Below are 18,381 nucleotides of genomic sequence, written 5' to 3' on the forward strand. Positions count from 1 at the left end.
AGAGTTTTTAGCTATAAGAGAAAGGGGATAATCATATCTGAGTAATTTGGGAATTTTTCTCTCAGGATTTAAGTTTTGTTAGTGAGGCAAGGTTTGCACTTTTGTAATTCATCTTCTTGTTAGCAGAGTTGATGCTTTTGGGAGAATTGTTGGAGATCAAATTGGGAAAAAAAAAGACTAGGTTTAACAACTTGTGTTTGAGTACTATTATTTGTAATGAAAACTTCATCTTATTTGATAGCAGATCTGTGCAAATTACTTCATGTTGTGCACTATTGTTAATATAAATGTTTTTATTTTGAATTACGCATCTAATTCATTAGTGTCTGGATCTGTTATCAATTTTCTTATTTTTTCAAATGCTTAAAGCATATTTCTGAGTAACTATTTACTTAGAAATTTTTCATCTAAGAAATGATTTAATCACCGTTAAGATTATGTGTTAATCGTTAATTGTTTTAATCTATAAACATCGCATGCATGGAACTCATAATACCAGTTGTTAGAACTTCTTCAACGTTTGGGAATTCATTATTAAAAGCATGTTAAATCCCCAATTTATTTAAAGTCTTGCACTTGGTATTTGGGAGTTATCTCCTAGATATCGAGTTAGGTTAGTTTCCTTTATTTTTCACACTACATTTAGATTATATTTAAAGTTATATTAATTAATATCATTCTAGAAGTCCTCTTACATAGGGGAAAACCTTAGGTGTGGCTTGGATGAGCCCTTAATTCAACTTAAGGGTTTCTTTCTTGCTTGTGCACAACAAGGGAGTAATATTGATATCTCTCTTCTTGTTTGGTAAGTAATTGAAATATCATAAGTCATCAAGGAGAGAAAGGGAGTAACCAGACCCATTAGTACCAGTTAGAACCATCAAATCAAACAAATAAGGGCTTAGTTGGGGCTCTAATCGTGTGGTCTACCTTACATGTTGATGAGGTCAGTTTTGGCCATCAACATTTTTTTGGCACTAGAAGGAGGGCCTACAATAAATTGTTTATTTAAATATTTTTTGCTTTAAAAGTTTTATATCACTATGATGGCCCCTTCAAAATTACCTATTTGAAGTTTTTTTACTAGACCTCAACTAGCTACCACTCCAATAAAGGCAGTAAGGCTCTTGTCAAAAATAAAATATAATGGTAAGACTTTTTCTTTTAATAATCTCCTTCGATTTATTTTGAATTGCAATAATTTAAATATTGAAGAAGGTATTATTTGCAATATCTTCACACTTACTTTGATAGGTAAAGCTAAAAACTAGTGCCAATCACTATTAGTTGCCTCTGTACATAGTTGGGATAAATTTTCAAAAAATAATATCCATGTTTTTCAAGAATATGATTGTGAAAAGGTTTATGATTAGTTAGAATCATTGCGTAGATTAAAAGGTGAGTCCTTGGACAATTTTACATTTTTATTTAAATTAGTTCGTTTACAATTTTGATCCAAAGATTTGTCTCCTAAGTTTCAGTTAGTAGGATGGTTTAGGCATTTAGTGTTTCTTCCCTGTAATTTTAACGATTCTAAGGAACCATAAGATTTAATATTTGTAAGCATATGCACTACGGCTGAAGATTCAACAACTCAAATTACCATTGTTGATCCACTATAAATTGAAAATGCTAATGCTTCCAATCAAGAATCAACATGTTTCTCCCTTGATTCTTTCAAATAATAGTAAATCTGATTTTTGTATTGAGAAAGAAATTCCTCGGCAATCCAAAATCTACAAAATTGCAAATCAAGAAGAATTTGAAATGCACATTTTGGAAAATGAGCAAATCTTTTCAAATAGTGGCTACAACCACCCTCCAAATTTTTTCCTTCGCTTCGTTTTGGATCCTCCCTCAAAATCATCGCATATATCCTGCATTGATTAGGTACTTATGATTAATTAATTTAATATATCATTTAGCAGCTTGTGTTCAACTTCCTTGTCCCGTCGGTCAACCACAAGCACACCCAACACTTGGTTCACATATGGTCAATCAGTTATTAGTAAAAATTGTGCAAACCTAGAGGACATCTTGTCTTCCCCTCAAAAATTGTGTAGATCATCCCAACAACTCCCCTGCACTTAGAAATTGCACAGAGCAGGCAAACTAGCCTTTCTCTAGAAATTACACAGAGTAGGTCAGTTGCATTGCTCTCTAGAGATGTGCAGTTCCAGCCAGTTTTCACTGCTCTCCATAAATGCACAGAGCAGCCAAGGCCAGCTACACTATTCTCCATAATTGTGCAGAACTGATCAATTGCACTACTCTCCGGAAATGCATAGAGAAGCCTAGCTTCAATGGTCTGGAAAATTTCATAGAGCTGGCCAAAAATCCAAGGCCTCTCAGTCCAAAAAAAAAACGCAATAGTTTTCCCTAAGTTGTTGTCTGTCGCATGTGTTTGTAGGTTGCTTGGTTCCCTCTAGAATTACACAATCCTTGTTTGCATGTTGAGAAACTTTTCCCCGAAAAGGAAAAAAGAAAAAATGAAAAAGAAACCCTAGATTTTAGGGGTCTATTTTTAGCAGCAAGAGTTACATGTAAAGCCATTTTTAGAAACTCCCTGCCAAGTGTCTCTTTTTCCTAGATTCATGGCATGTGCGTCATAAACCCTAATTTCACCAAATCTACTTAAACGACGCTTCAGAGCTCATTCTTCACATTTGATATTGGAGCTTTTGCATTCCCGAGGCATCTAGGAACCTTTAGCATAGTTACCACATCTTTTCCGGGCAAGGTTTTCTTTTCATGCATTTTGCTGCTTTTTGTCGATTTTTAGTTTTCGGCTTATATGAGTGTTGTTTCCTTGGTTTTATTGAACAATCGCTGGAATTTCAATGTATTTTACCTTGTAGAAGTGTTGTTTCAAGTTTTGCATTACCTTTCCTTAGTGTCACACGCATAACATTGTTTCTTCACTCATAGTCGTCGTTTCAATGACTCGCTTCATGAGATTCTTGGTTTTGTTGTTTGACTGATTTCTACACTTTCTTGAATTGCATGCATGTTTATTTCACTCAGATTTGCACCAACTTCGCACACACATTCACTCCTTCGTGTTTTGAGGTTTCCATTGAGTAGATCTGGGCCGGCTTGGTCCAGGGCTTATCTCTCCTAGCAAGCTATGTGCATTCCTGGCAATCAAGGCTCTGCCTTGCCTCCAAGGATTGCGCAGATGTTGCCCACACTATCTCCAAGTTATTTTGTGCAATCTTGGGAGGCAGTGTCCAGTCCTACCCACTAGAACTGCGCAATGAGAAGTTCCAGCCATCATCCCGGCCTAACTGTTCTACGCATTGCATAGTTTTAGTTAGCAGTCAGCCTCTCTGGACTGCACATTATGCAGTTCCAGCTAGCAGTCAGCCTCTCTGGACTGCGCATTGCGCAGTTCCAACCAGCAGTCAGCCTCACTAGCAATTGGGACTGCGCAATGTGCAGTCCCAGCTAACAGACTCCCAATGTTCTGAATTCAATGCTACACAATCTTTCCCAGTAGTTACTTGTTTGTTGCCTGAATTTTTCTTGAAGTCATTTGATGTTTTAGCTGACATTGTCTCGCTATGAGCCTCTTCTCTGTCTCCAACCACCACAGGTTTTTGAGCAACTTCTTAGCAGTACAAGTATCATGGCCTCCAAGAGAGTTGGATCAAAAGACATAGTTGAAAGCAGTATTGGGGATGTTGTTGAAAAAGGGTCTATGAGCTTGCCCGTGTAGACAAATACACACATGTTCATCAAGAAAGACATAAAGATCACATGGAAATACATCAATACCATTTTCTCAGGAAGCTTTGAGGAGAATCTAGAGGATCGACAACTGTATGTGAACATCCATAAGTCAGGATTATACAAGGTTGCATGGAAGTTTCCCGTGTTCCCTTGCGCAGATGTGATCCACTAGATTGTCTCACACACTGATCTTGAGACAATGATACTGAGCAGTTCCACTAGAGCAAGGCTTGCTTCCTTTAGGATAGAGGATTATTAGGAGATATATCATTTTCCATTTCCAGTGAGCAGGATGGATGCATTGTTCTACACTCCAAACAATAACACGAACATAAGAGACACCTTGAAGCATTAGGTAAAGCAGTTAGAAAAGTTTAGGATGACACCCAACCATATATAAAGGACTAAGACACTCAAGAAGGAAAACTAGTTCTTGGTCATCTTCGCATGCCACTTGTATGGCCAAGGGAGTACAAAGACCTTCTTGCATAGTTGGGTTGCTATGTTGGATCAACTGGCAAGTGAAGGGAAACTTTTCAACTAGTCCAAAATGTTGGCTCTGCAGTTAAAAGTGCACCTATCCAATGGCCAGATTTTTCCCAAAGATCACCAAGTAAAATTCTTCAAGTATGCCTACTTGCTTGAAGCAATTTGTGCCTGTCAATAGTTTCCTGGCATGGGTTGGACATGGACACCTTCATAGAGTGTTGTGAACGTATATTGCAAGTTGCTCTCAGATTTCAGTTACTGAGGAGTCATGGCTAGAATATTTGACCATTTCATTGCCCCTCTCTACACGATGATATTTGAACAAGATCTGCTTTTCATGTCCCAGGAAGAAATGGAGGTGTTTTGAACATTACAGATTGGTACGCCTCACCCGAGGGCACCTTCATCAGGATGTACAATGTGGAGAAATCTTTGCATGTATTACCGGGGTTTTCCACCGACAAGTTGGTCATGCTGGAGGTTGCATAGCACATGTCAATAGGGTTATCAACTGGATTGCATATGAAGAAGAAGGCACCATGGCCCATGCTTCCTGTGAAAATTAGGTTGTACTCGATCGAGAGTTTGAAAAAAGCGGATGTGGAGGTGGTAGACTTCAATAACTTTAAGTTCAGCACCAGGAGTTTCAACCTGTACAACCCACATAGTATATGTACGGAATACCCATGGAGATATTGTTATAACACCTCTAGGTTCAATGAACTAGTCAGCATTGCAGTGGAGTGGATAGCAACACTCAAGAAAACAACACCACAGGGAGCATCAACAGAAACAACAACAAGCAACAAACCTGTGCAAGGCAAAGGAAAGAGGAAGATTCCCGAAAGCTACAAGTTTAAGGAATAACCACTTGTGGAAAAGATAGCTTTGGAGATAGATGCGAAGAGGTGTCATGAGGATAGCGCAAAGAAAGAGAGAGAAGAAAAGACTGGAAGATGTAGATACGATGTTGTAGGAATTCCAGTAGAAGCTCAAAAAATAGCAAGAGTTGCGCATAAGAAATAAGGAAGCACAGCATGAACAAGAATAGGAACAAAAACAGGAGGAAGTGCAAGGCACACAGACAACACAAACTGCACCAATATAGGTTGAAGACTTTGAACCAGCAGTAGATGAGGAACAGGGCGGGTAGCCATAAGAACAAGAACTTGTTCTGCAGGAGGAACAAATAGTAGAACAGATGGACATGGAGATGGAGCAGCCGAAATATGATCAGGATATTTACCTCATGCCAAAAGAAACCGAGGTCACTCCACAGGCTTCACCAGCTCCAACAGTGGAGAACGTCCTAAGTGAACAAGGGGATACCATTGTCCTTGAGGACCATTCAGAAATAGAGGTGTACAACATAACCTTTGATGAGTCACAACACAGAGTTGTAAAAGCACATAGAGAATGCACCCCGGATGAACATGCAACACCTGCGCACTTGGAAGAATGGGTGATTGTGTCAGATTTACGAGACATCCAACCACCTTGGTCGATGCTACAAAGGCTTAAGCCAAAGCCATGAGCTCGAGTGTAAAGTTCTTGATAGCTGAAAATGAGCACATGGCTAAGGAGTTGAAAGCTAGGTAGAGAGAGGAACAATCAAAAAGATCTGCCAGAGTAGAGATGAAGATGGCAAACTTGCTGAAGTATTGAATCTTGAGAAAGTCACGCGGAGACTGTATGATAGGTTCATCACTATGCACAAGGTAGTTTTCCATCTACACAGTCATCAGCAGCGTTGCACCAAGATAGCACGAACACTCACATATATACATACCACAGTTGATCATGTACAAACATGGACAATGAGGTACAAGGGAGTCCCACTTCACTTGCACAAGATGATGAAGTCACAAGTAGGTTTGGACAAAGAGCACATCCAGAGTATGATTCACAACTATGATGAACTCCCATCACTCATCACTAGTGTGGAGGCTTCATATGCACAGTTGTACAGGAGTTTGGATGTTGTGGTGAGAAAGTACAGTACCCCGTCAATTGGTATGCTCATCGAGGCCAAAGAGAAGAACCAAATCAGATTGGAGCTCTATGTGTACTTTGATTAGTCGATGCTCACAACCACCAGCGCAGATTTACAAGTCAACGCTGATAAGATGCGGATGTACATTGTTGGTCCGACCTTTCTCAAGACTAAGCTGCGCATGTTACATGATGAGTTGGACCGAGGTTCTAAATCAGTATACCCGAAAGCAATGGAGGCAAGAGTTCATTTCCAGAAGGACATCATCAAAGAGTATGCAGACACCATTGCGCACTACCAAGAATGGCATCAGTTCATCACCGAGGATCACGAAGAGGAGGTTGATGAGCTGGTCTTTCCACAATAGTCTGAGTCTTAGTGTTGTCTTGTCTCATTGACTCAAGCCAATTTTGTCCCACATGGGTATATGTGGAAAATGTATAACTTTTTGTAAACATGATGTAAAGTGAAATTCCAAGTGTCATTAGTGGAATACAAAGTCATATGTAATGTAAAGAGTTATGTAATGAAGTCGAAGAGTCATGAGGGTAGTCCAAGAGTCACAAAGGGAAATGTCAAGGGTCACCCCACTTTTGTTATAAATAGAACCTCATAACTCATAGAATAAGATTTTGGGAGCCAAGTTTTTGCTAGGCATTTCTTAGAGAGGACTTCAAGAGAATTATGACAAGCCTTGGCTTCTCCACAGTGCAAAACGAGTATGTCTCTTTGGAGGAGTAAGCGATGTTGACTGTAACGTTCCACTATTGGGGCTAGTGTTTGTCATGGTTGTATGTATGGATGGAACTTTCACTTTATATGATATAACAAAGTTAACATGTTTCATGCATATGTTGTTATTGTAGTTCGACTATTCTAGTTACTTAGCAATGTATGTAGTTTTAACTTACACATTGATGTATGGACTAGTCTGTATGTGACTGTATAAATATTATTGAAGCGTGTTGTTGGTTTAACTCATCACTTTGGATTGTCGAATATTATGCTTTCTAGATTGTGATGTCTTTTAGCTCATGTGTTCCTTTTAGGTTGCGTCCTATTACAAGCTTCTAAGGGACACACTTCTTTCCCCCTTCATGTGTTAGAACATCCCCATGCATATCTCTTGACTCACTGCAAGGTCACACACTTGCTTCTGACAAGAATATCTTGCTTACCTATGAGTGCTATCGCAGTCAAGGCATATATTTACTACCCATTACTGGGACTCCTACTCCAAACGGTCTGAAGTCTAATTGGGACTTCTTACCGAGGAGATCCCATGACATGTTGGCGGGTCCAACACCATCAACATTTCTGGCTCTAGAAGGAGGGCCAGATGACAAGTTGAATCCTCAAATTTTGTTTTGAATCTTCACACATCTACCATGTCTTATGTTACACTTCGTCCTCTGAGATGTATATCTTATGGAGATGACTTTGAAATCTCAAAGGAGTTATGGAATCTCTTCTCACAAAACACATACGAAGGTGAAGGCACAATATCTTAGGAGATGAATTCTCTTTCCTTTTCCAATCTATGTGGCAACCTTGAATCCCATGAGGATTATGTCATCTACATGCTTCGTGGGAATCCATTGCAATGGCTTGTCACACTGCGCGAAAAATCTATTCACTCATTTGGTCACTTTGTTATAGAGTTATCTGATGCTTCCCATAAGTTTGACCGTCAAGCACTCAATAAAAAATTTATCGAATTACGAAAAGCCCTTGATTAATCCTTGGCGCAATTCTGGTATGACTTTCGTAATCTCACATTTCACTTTCCAAAAGATGAAATTGATTGGAAATTTCTCAATGAAAGATTTCAATACCTTCTTCACATATATGATAATCTGCATATCTTAGAATCATTTAAACCGACCCCACCATACCTCGGTGTTAGAGCTTCTAAATCCAAGGTGCACATGATTTCCATCACAAGTGAGTGTTTGTCCTCATCTCATCAAACAACTCTGGCCCCGTAGTGTGAGGTGGGAGAAGGTGTGCATCTATATGTTGAACTGTCACATCCTCCCACCCCACCTACTCTTGGTCTTTGCGCAGATTTGGCTAACAAGACTTTTGGTTTTCATGTGGATTTATTTCCTTCACCTCCATCCTCAAATTTTGTTGATCCTCCAGATTGTACTCTATTGTGTTCTCCCATTCCGGACTCCACACTTGTTGTTCACGAGGATCAAGTTGTCGACGGAGTTGGTGTTGAGTATCCAACTTGCACTATCATTTATGATGAGTATGTGTGGGAATCTAAAGAAGAACCCGCGATGAAGGATGACCTCCTTCTGTCTGCACCTCATCTACTTTTCCCTGACATATTTGGTGATTCTGCCATTGTTGATTTTCCATGTGAGAATACATTCCCAGATGCATCTAATTCGAATCATTTGTAGAACACACTGGATCTCAGTCTGTCATTGCATAGCGGAGAAGACACATCTGTGTTTGCAAATCCACTCAATATTTCATATGTCATTTTTTAAAACGCAGAGTGTGGAAATTCTTGCTTCTCCTCAATACGTTTGTACGATTCATCAAATCATGAAGATGTTGATGACCATATCAATTTTTCTGATCGTGATTGTCATGATCTCTTTTCTCCTTTATTCAATCATGATGTTGATTCATTTGCTGTCGATATTTCTAACCCACCAATATTCAATGATCTACCTGTTGATGAAGTGGAAACCCCACAAGTTGTTGAGGCACTTCAGCCAGAGCTGATAGTTATGTCAGGTCCTCGTTGTCTTGAGGTCAATTCCACTCCAAATCATAGATATGTTGAAACACCCAAGGCTCCTCATCACTCTCTTATTCACATTGAAGATTAGTCTTGTTCACAGAATCCACATCCTCCACCTAAATCACATGATACCATTGCTCATGCATTGGAGGAATCATACACAACGAGAACTCTTATTAAGCGTAAGTTGTCTTTCTTTCTCATGTTTTCTCATTTTTCATGATAAAAAAAGTGTGCATGTTTGTCATCTATACGCAGTGTGAATTTTGACCATGATACGTTCGCGGAATGCTTGTCTTGCACTTTTATTCTTTTCTCTTTGGTGGATATTTTTAAACTCGGGGTGTGTTTGTCTTCACTGTTATATCGTTCTTGTTTTTTTGTTTACACATTTATCGTTCTCGTACACCGTGCCTTCACCGACATGGGTCAACTAATGCGTCGATGAATTTATTAGAAATATCACTTCACGTGAGCCAGCCCATGCACTATTTAGTTTAGGAGTAGGAGTAGTGTTTTATTTTATTTTTTGCTATATTTGCATGCTTGCTTTGTTTACTTTGTTTGCATTGTTTGTTTGCTTGCTTTGCTTCCTTTATTTGGTTTCATTTACTTCTGTCCCTTGCTTTCTGTTTGTTTGTTTATTTTTCACCCATAGGTTTAGTTTCGCATGGAACCGCGTGTGGCTCTTAAGCCAAGTAAGGTAAAGTACAAGATGACTTATATAGATATTAACACTTAGTTATCTATTGTCCTCTCTCTTTATGAAAGAGCTTGTTGTCTTCAGTCGATGATACCCTGATGGAAAATATGTTCTGTTCAGAGTGAGTCTTGGTGAAAACACAACACTTGCACTTTAACTAGTACCACCTACTCTAATCAGTTCTTTTGGGTTAACCCTTTTCAACTCAGTCAAGTAGAGTAAGGTGAGGGGGGAAACCTTAAAAAGTATTATCAGATGTATACATAAAATACTTCTTTAAGGGGAAAACCTCGTATGCTCTCAATAAGTCGGGATCCCTCTTCCGCCTCTGAAATAAATAAGTGCCTATGCACAGTTCTTTGAAAATAAAAAAATGAAAAATGAAAAAGCAAAGGTGAAAGAAGAGAAAGGCTTCCTACGTAGAGAGGTGATGCAAGTAACTCTGTCAGTGTACTAACCAGGCTTGCTCGTAGAAGATCGATGCTTGTGTCCTTGTGTGACTCCATCGGGGTACTGTCCAGTCCTGCTGGAAGTGAAGCAACACCAGAGATGAAACTAAGACTCTGACATATTTATTACTTGTGTACCAATATACCCCTCATCCCCAATTGAAACAAATAACTTGACTTGGCTTGGAATGTGTGTTGACCGATCAAGAGAATGGTAAGGGACTTATTCTTTAACTTAATCTTAGTGTTGAAGCCATGGCGATCAAAGAATCAAAAAATACTTCCAGAGGAATTAGACTCGCTTTTAATGAACAAGGTACATATAGAGAGCTGGAATTCTACCAATGTGTCGCCAATGTTGTAGCGGCTACAACCACCCTCCAAAATTTTTCCTTCACTTTAGTTTGGAGACTTCCTCCTCAAATCATTGCAGTTATCCAACATTAATCAGGTACTTGTGCTTAATGGATTTCATCTGTCATTTAGTAGCTCATGTTCAACTCACTTGTCCCATTAGTCAACCACAAGCACACCCAACACTTAGTTCACATCCGGCTAATTAGCTGTCGGGCAAAACTGCACAAACCTATAGGACAACTTGTCTTCCCCTTAGGAATTGTGCATAGAAACCTAGCAGCTGCCCTACACTCAGAAATTACGCAAGGCAGGCTAGCCAACCTTGCTCTAGAAATTGCACAAAGAAAGCCAACTGCACTTCTCTTAAAAAATGCGTAGTTCCATCCAGCTAGCATTTCTCTCTAGAATTATGGAGAGCATGCCAGGCCAGTTGCACTTCCCTCCATAAATGCGCAGAACTAGTCCATCTACACTTGTCTCCAAAAATGCGTAGAGCAGCCTAGACCAACTATGTTGTTATCTGAAATTGCGCAGAACTAGCCAGCTGCACTGCTCTCCGGAATTGCGCAGAGCAACCCAACATCACTATTATGGAAAATTGTGCAGAGCTGGCTAGCCAACCAAGGCCTCTCAGTCCATAAATAATGCATAAGTTTTCCCTCAGTTGTTGTTTGTCACATGTGCTGGTAGGTTGCCCGGTTCCCTCCAGAATTGTGCAATCCTTCTTTGCATGCCAGGGAAATTTTCCCTGAAAAAGAAAAAAAAATGAAAATGCATCCCTAGATTTTATAGATCTGTTTTTAGCAGCAGGATTGACTTGCAAATAAATTTTTAGAAAGTCCCCGCCAAGTGTCGCTTTTTCCTAGAATTGTGGCATGCACGTCATAAACTCTAATTTCGCCAAATCTACATAAACAGTGCTTCAGATCTCATTCTTCACATTTGATATTGGAGCTCTGGCATTCTCGAGGCATCTAGGAACCTTCAGCACAGTTGGCGCAATTTTTCTGGGTAGGTTTTGCTTTTCATGCCTTTTGCCGTTTTTTGTTGCTTTTTAGTTTTTGGCTTGCATGAGTGTTGTTTCCTTGGTTTTATTGAATGACCGCTGGAGTTTCAATGTATTTTAGTTTGTAGAAGTGTTTTTTCAATTTTTGCATTACCTTTCCTTAGTGTCACACGCATAACACTGTTTCTGCACTCATAGTCGTTGTTTCGATGACCCACTTCATGAGCTTCTTGGTTTTGTCATTTGACTGATTTTTACACTTACTTGAATTGCATGCATGTTTATTTCACTCATATCTACACCAACTTCGCACACATATTCACTCCTTCGTATTTTCAGGTTGCCATTGGGCAGATCTGGTTTGGCTTAGTCTAGATTTTGTCTTTCCAAGCAAGCTCTGTGCATTCCTGACACTCCAGGCTTTGTCTTGCCTCCAGGAAATGTGCAAAGGTTTCCCATGTTGTCTCCCAGTTGTGATTTGCGTATTCTTTGGAGGCAGTGTCCAGTACTGACCACTGGAACTGTGAAATGCGCAGTTCCAGCCAGCAACCCAGCATGCTTGTTCTGCGCATTGCACAGTTTCAGTCAGAAGTTAGCCTCTCTGCACTATGCATTCCACAGTTCCAGCCAACAATCAACCTCACTGGCAGCTGGGACTGTGCAATGTGCAGGTCCAATTGACAGTCTCCCAGCTTCCTGAATTCAATGCTATGCAATATTGCCCAGCAGTCATGCATTGATGTATGGATTATTCCGTATGTGATTGTATGAATCTTACTGAAGCATGTTGTTGGTTTAACTCATCACTTTGGATTGTGGCCTATTTTTCTTTCCATCTTGTGATGTATTTCAGCTTGTGTGTTCCTTTTAGGCTGCCTACTATTACAGGATTCTAAAGTACACACTTCTTTTCCCCCTCTGTGTGTTAGAACCTCCCCATGCATCTCTCTTGACTCGCGTCAAGGTCACACACTTGCTTCTGACAAGGATATATTGCTTACCTCTGCGCGTTATCATAATCAAGGCATACCTTTACTACTCACTGCTAGGACTCCTAATCCAAAAGATCTGAGGTCTAGTTGCGACTTCTTACCGGGGAGATCCCCTGACATGTTGGGGGGTCCAGCACCATCAAAACAAGTTGAAAGGCATATTGAGAATGTTAATGATGAACTTTTTGCTATAACAATTTATGAAATCAATAATCAATCACAAATTAAAGAGAAACCTAAAAACAATTTCTAGGACAACCAAGTACATGTTTCTCCCTTGATTCTTTCAAATAATAGTGAATCTAATTTTTGTATTGAGAAAGACAATCATTAGCAATCCAAAATCTATAGCATTGCAAATCAAGAAGAATTTGAAATGCGCATTTTGGAAAATGAGCAAATCTCTTCAAATAGGGAAATTTTTAGGTACATAACTTCAAATTCCCATTTCTTTCTTTATCCCATTATATTTGATGATAATAATTCATTGAATAATATTTCAGCAACTCCTTTTTATACAAATGTAATTTCAAAAAACGGAGGAGCTGCCATAAATTTAATTAGTAATGAATTATTAGTAAATTCTGATTCATATAGAGAGGATTTATTTACCAGTACTTTCAACAGTCCTGAAAATTATCTCAATTATGAATCTAATCATTTGTCTAGTTTTGATTTATCTTATGAAAAGGAAGAGAACATTAGTGAAGTCATTAACAATGACAATTTGAAGGTTGAGAATGTTGAGTCTCTTCACCCTTTGGTAATAGTTATGTCAAATTCTCATAATCACAATCCTTCGAGTTTAGATATATTTGAAGATGAGGAAAACACCAAATCAAAAATTGTTCCACTTGATCCTTATTTTCAAACCTCCCAACATTGTGATGATTTCATTAATTATGAATCCATACCTATTTTTTATTCTTATAATGATGAAGTTTATTTTTCCGATCATGAACATGAATTTTTTCCATTTCCACAAGTGAATGTTGATAATAATTTTAATATCATTATTTCAATTGACACTTATGGAAAAGAATTTTTTGTAAACAAATCCCACCTATCTTGTACTATCATTTGTAACATAAGTGTAAATTATGATTTGGGTTTTCTTTAATTTTCTCAGTTTGAGTTTATTTTTCTTTCAAATTTTATTTTTGAAATTTTGGACATATTACACTGACACTTCGAGCACTTGGGTTATGAACATTCGTCAAATGTAGTAATGAGAATACATGAAAATCAATTTCAAAGATTTAATTATAAGCATCAACAACTCCTAATTTTTCAATTTTATTTGATGTTCATTTTTTTTCAATACATGTCTTCTTTTCCAATGAACTCTTTACAAGTTCCAGCACTTGTGAGCGAATTATTACCAACTAGCCAACATTCCAATTTGTCCATAAACATTTTTAATTATTTATTGGGATTCCATTCTCACTTCATTGATTTATAAGAAAAGTATTTGGAAAGCTCAATCTCACAAAATAATTTTGGTGATGTTTCTTCTTTTGTATATAATACTAACTCTTTTCCATGGGCTTCTGCATTTAAAGATATATTATTTAAATTCAGCTTGTTATATTTTCCCCTCAATCTCTTCCAATCAGTGATGGAGATTCATCCATATTTTTGTGATCCAATTGGAATGTAGTTGAAAATATTTCAAGGGAGTAATTTTGTTGATAAATTTATTTTACTAAACTTGTTAGATGTACATAAAATACTGATTTTTTTAGTCAATTAAGAAACTTTCATTATATTACCAAAAAAGAGTTGAGTACAAAATTCATCTCTATAGGCCCCTCTCCCTCATTTTGACCTAGCTTTCTGAGATTGGGGCCTCAAGGAAAACATAGACAACCAAGTTGAGTCTTTATTTCTGATAGGCCTATTAGCCATGACATATATAAAAAGAATAGAAGAGAAACCAGAGCAAGAGGCAGAATATTAAGGAGGCGGGTTAGGAGGAATAACAGGAGGACCAGAAAAATAGCTTACCTGTTCATGCATGTGGAATTCTATATGCTCCACCCTTTCTTCCAGACTGCGAAGATAGTCATTAGTGCATCGATGTTGTTGTCGAAGGCTATCCAGATGGTTCAGGATTTCATTCTAAACATTTTTTATGTCGTTGATGTAGGCTACTAGCTTGTTTCGATCGTCGTATCTCTACTCCCGCAGGATGTCCATATTCCCGTAAATGTTGTGTCGCTGGGCCGCAAGAGAATCCATGGTAGATGGAGCAATCACATGGCTCAGGGAGCGGGCATGAGAGATAGCATCTTCCTCCTTTGTTTCCTTGCAGCAGAGGTGTCCGAAGAAGAATGATTTCCTAGATTATGTTACTCTTCTTGATAGGTAATTTCTCCTCCTCCCTGAAGTGGATGGCCTCGCTATCGTGGCATGGAGGTGAGAAAATAATACCAGAAGGCCGGAGAGGTTGGGTAGCAGAGACCCCAGGGGCCGAGGTGGAACCACAAAGAAGGCCTGCAGAAATACCTTATCCTCGAATTGAAACACTAATAAAACCACATAGACATAAGTAAACTGGTAAAGGGCACCAAATTACCATCCCAGAGCACGCCAAAGCAGAAGGCACTCCATCGTATCCCCTTCCGATCGCGAGAAGCACCCCCACCCATGAACCCACATAATTCTCCCCACTCGGTTGTTGTCGAGCTAGCCGACGTACCACAGAGAGTGCTGGAGAGCACTGTCTGAAAGCATACCACTGTGGTGCTGTGAGAATCGAAAGGAATGGCTCCCCACCTAGCCTAGGAAAAACCCAAGTGCAAAGTTGGGCACTCTAGGGGCTTTGATGCAAATTACATAAGGAAATAGATTGAATTTGCAAGTGAGACCTCTCCCTCATCGACAACACAAACTGTTCAATACTCAAACCAGGGTTCCAAATGGATATGCAAAGAACCTCTACCACCTCACTCGTGTCGGGATCCCAAGGGAAATCCCTGGCCAAGACTTCACATCTCCCCTAACTATCCCATTCCACAAATTCCCTGCATGCCCATTGTCGTGACCTTGGTAGGGCATTCAAGAGCTATGATCTAATTCCCTCTGCAACTAGACACTTCATCCCTCGGAGTAAACAACTATTTGAATTCCTATGCAGCCTTGAGTATTTATCATCATTGTGTGTGAAATGGGCTTCCACCTACCAGTAATTAGAGCTAGCAAAAAACATCATTATTGAATAAAGGAGCACTTTGAGGCTGGACAGGCTCCATACGCAACCCATTTTCCAAGTGTTGGGTCGATTGGATACCCCCATCAGGGAGTAAAAGACTGAAATTTTGTTTTAATAATTTAACTCAAATTTTATTTCTCGTACTGATTTTTGACATTTTTATATGTGCAGAAATAAAATGGAGAGAGTGGCTTCAATGGAAGTATGACTATACCTAGTCATATTTTCCCTCATGCAGTTAGATTAGGAATATAATTAGTTTAGTTAGATTTCTCTTTCTTTGTTTATCTTTTAATGTTACAAATTTTCAATAAGCAAGTAGTGAGCCCAAGTATTTTCTTTGTATTCATTTCATTTCCTCACTAAGAGTGGTTTATAATATAATAACCATCAAATATCTTTAGATCATATACATGCTTATGATGCCCTAGATTATAATTTTGTGCAAAGCTTCATCACACTGTTGCAATTCCTATTCATAGAAAAATCATGAATAGTGAAGTTATAGAGAATTGTTATAGGTTAGCGCTTTTGAAAATGTCAATTTCCTAATTCACAAGTATTTCCAGATGTTGGGTTTTCCCACTCTTGTCCCTCAATAAAAATATAAGGTGGATGCAAATCAATAGCTCATTACTTAGCATCTAATTTAGATTGAATAAATAGATTATTTTGGAACATATGAAAATTTTGAGAAATGCATGGGAGAAGGTGGAGATTCATTAGGTAAATTTCTATCAAATTCTTCCAAGTATGCTTATGATCCAGGTTATCTTTTGTTTATAGATGCATGAAAAGAATTACATAAACAGTTTGTAGATTAACCAAAGAGAAACTTAAATGTGCATATGTGAAAAGAAGAAGAAGAAACACATAAGCATGACAAGAAGAAAATAAGCTTGATAACGGAGTTTGTCCCTCCTGGACTACGTCTTTGGGCCCTGCTCGATCAATGGGGAGGCCTTCATTCATTAAAAATGGCATCAAAAAAAGTTACATGCATCGATTTACAAAATGGAGCATTATACGTCCATGCTGAAAAATGCCCGAAAATTGGAGAGCTCTGTTGCAGAAACTGACACTGCCAATGGATTCCCGTCGCCGAGAAGTGTAAAATCCATATAAAACTTGCCCAATTCTGAGACTGAACCAAAATCACCCTCTCGTAAAATTCTACGCAAGGAAGATTCCACCAGCTTATCTCGAAATTCGTGCCGCTGATCTCCTCCCTTGGCAATGGTAAAAAATGAGTTTATATAAAATTTAAGCAGATTAAATCATAATATGGTTATGGGTTATTTTTACCAAAACCCACTTTTAAATTAACCATATTCCAAACTTTACGAAACCGTATTCGATACATGTGTATAAAAAATTATATTTGGTTTTATTTCACTGTACTTGAGGCTGTACGTGGAGGATTTTCGGCTATCACCATATCTCCTTGTATCTTGTGCGTATCCACATCCGTTGCATACGTTGTGTTGGTCGGGCGAGTCTTATTTCAGACCCCATTGAAACATAAATGCAGTCTGACATGTTAGGAGTATAACAATTTTCTTGCTGCTAAAACTCTAAAGTCAATTTTGAAGGAAATATAAATGCAAACAAACTGCGATACTCCCAGCGTGTCAGACTGCATTTATGTTTCAATGGGATCTGAAATAGGACTTGCCGTGTTGGTTGGGGGGTGCGCCATAAATGGCATACGATGGTTTTGAAGTTGACTTGTTTTAATGACTATTCCCAAGTAATCTCCACCATGTGTTTTGGTTATAAACATTTTGGATATATATAGTTGTGTTATATCCACGTGAATGGGGTGGATTAATATATATATAAATCTCTCTCTCTATATATATATAGATATATTATGGTTTTGGTTATAACCATATTCCCATACGTTGTTTTCATATAACCATACTATGTGTTTTATATGGTATATGACTTTTAATCCTTGCCACGTTTTTGGTTTTTCCATATATATATTTTGGGTTTTGACTTTTATATATATAGTTATTTTAATAACTATAAAACAAAATTTGTTATATAGTTATTTAATAACCTTAAATGATTTTTTTTTTGTTCTTTTGTGCAGGTTTAGAAGGCCACTGGAGGAATGCCAAGTGTCAAGCTGTCATGTGGGTCCCACGTGCTAACTGGGATTCCATGTGGCGACTTGTGGGCCTCATTTTTCCTCTGCCATACCAATCTTTGAGGGGCTCTATCTTTTGCATTTGAGCTCAGATTGACAAACTGTTTGCGCCATCACGATCAGGGAGGCTAGCTCTCTCAACTGATGCCATCAACTTCTCCTTTCTGCCATTTCTAATTTCGAGGCTTTATCCATCCCCTTGGTGTCTCGAGATCCTCCTGGATCAATCCTCCCCATTGAGGAGCTTTTGGGCCGCCAAAAGCTTTTCATCAATCAACTGTCAAGTGAGGCTACTGTTCCCTCACTCTTTCTTTCTACATCCATTTGGCCTTGCTTGGATGCATTACCTTTAATCCAACTCGAAGGTATTCTACATCTCCTCATCACGAAGTCCTGATTCTTCTGTCGAGAATGATGTCTTCGGGCAACTCATCGAGATATTCAGGTGAAAAATCATCAACTGTAGGAATGGTGCCCACCTCATCATTGTCCATGATCAAAGGCGGTTCATACAATTTCAGGTTCTC

Source organism: Pinus tabuliformis, chromosome 4_1 (genome assembly GCF_031772625.1).
Source record: "Pinus tabuliformis cultivar Carrire ecotype Pingquan chromosome 4_1, CPIR1, whole genome shotgun sequence".
Lineage (NCBI taxonomy): Eukaryota > Viridiplantae > Streptophyta > Pinopsida > Pinales > Pinaceae > Pinus > Pinus tabuliformis.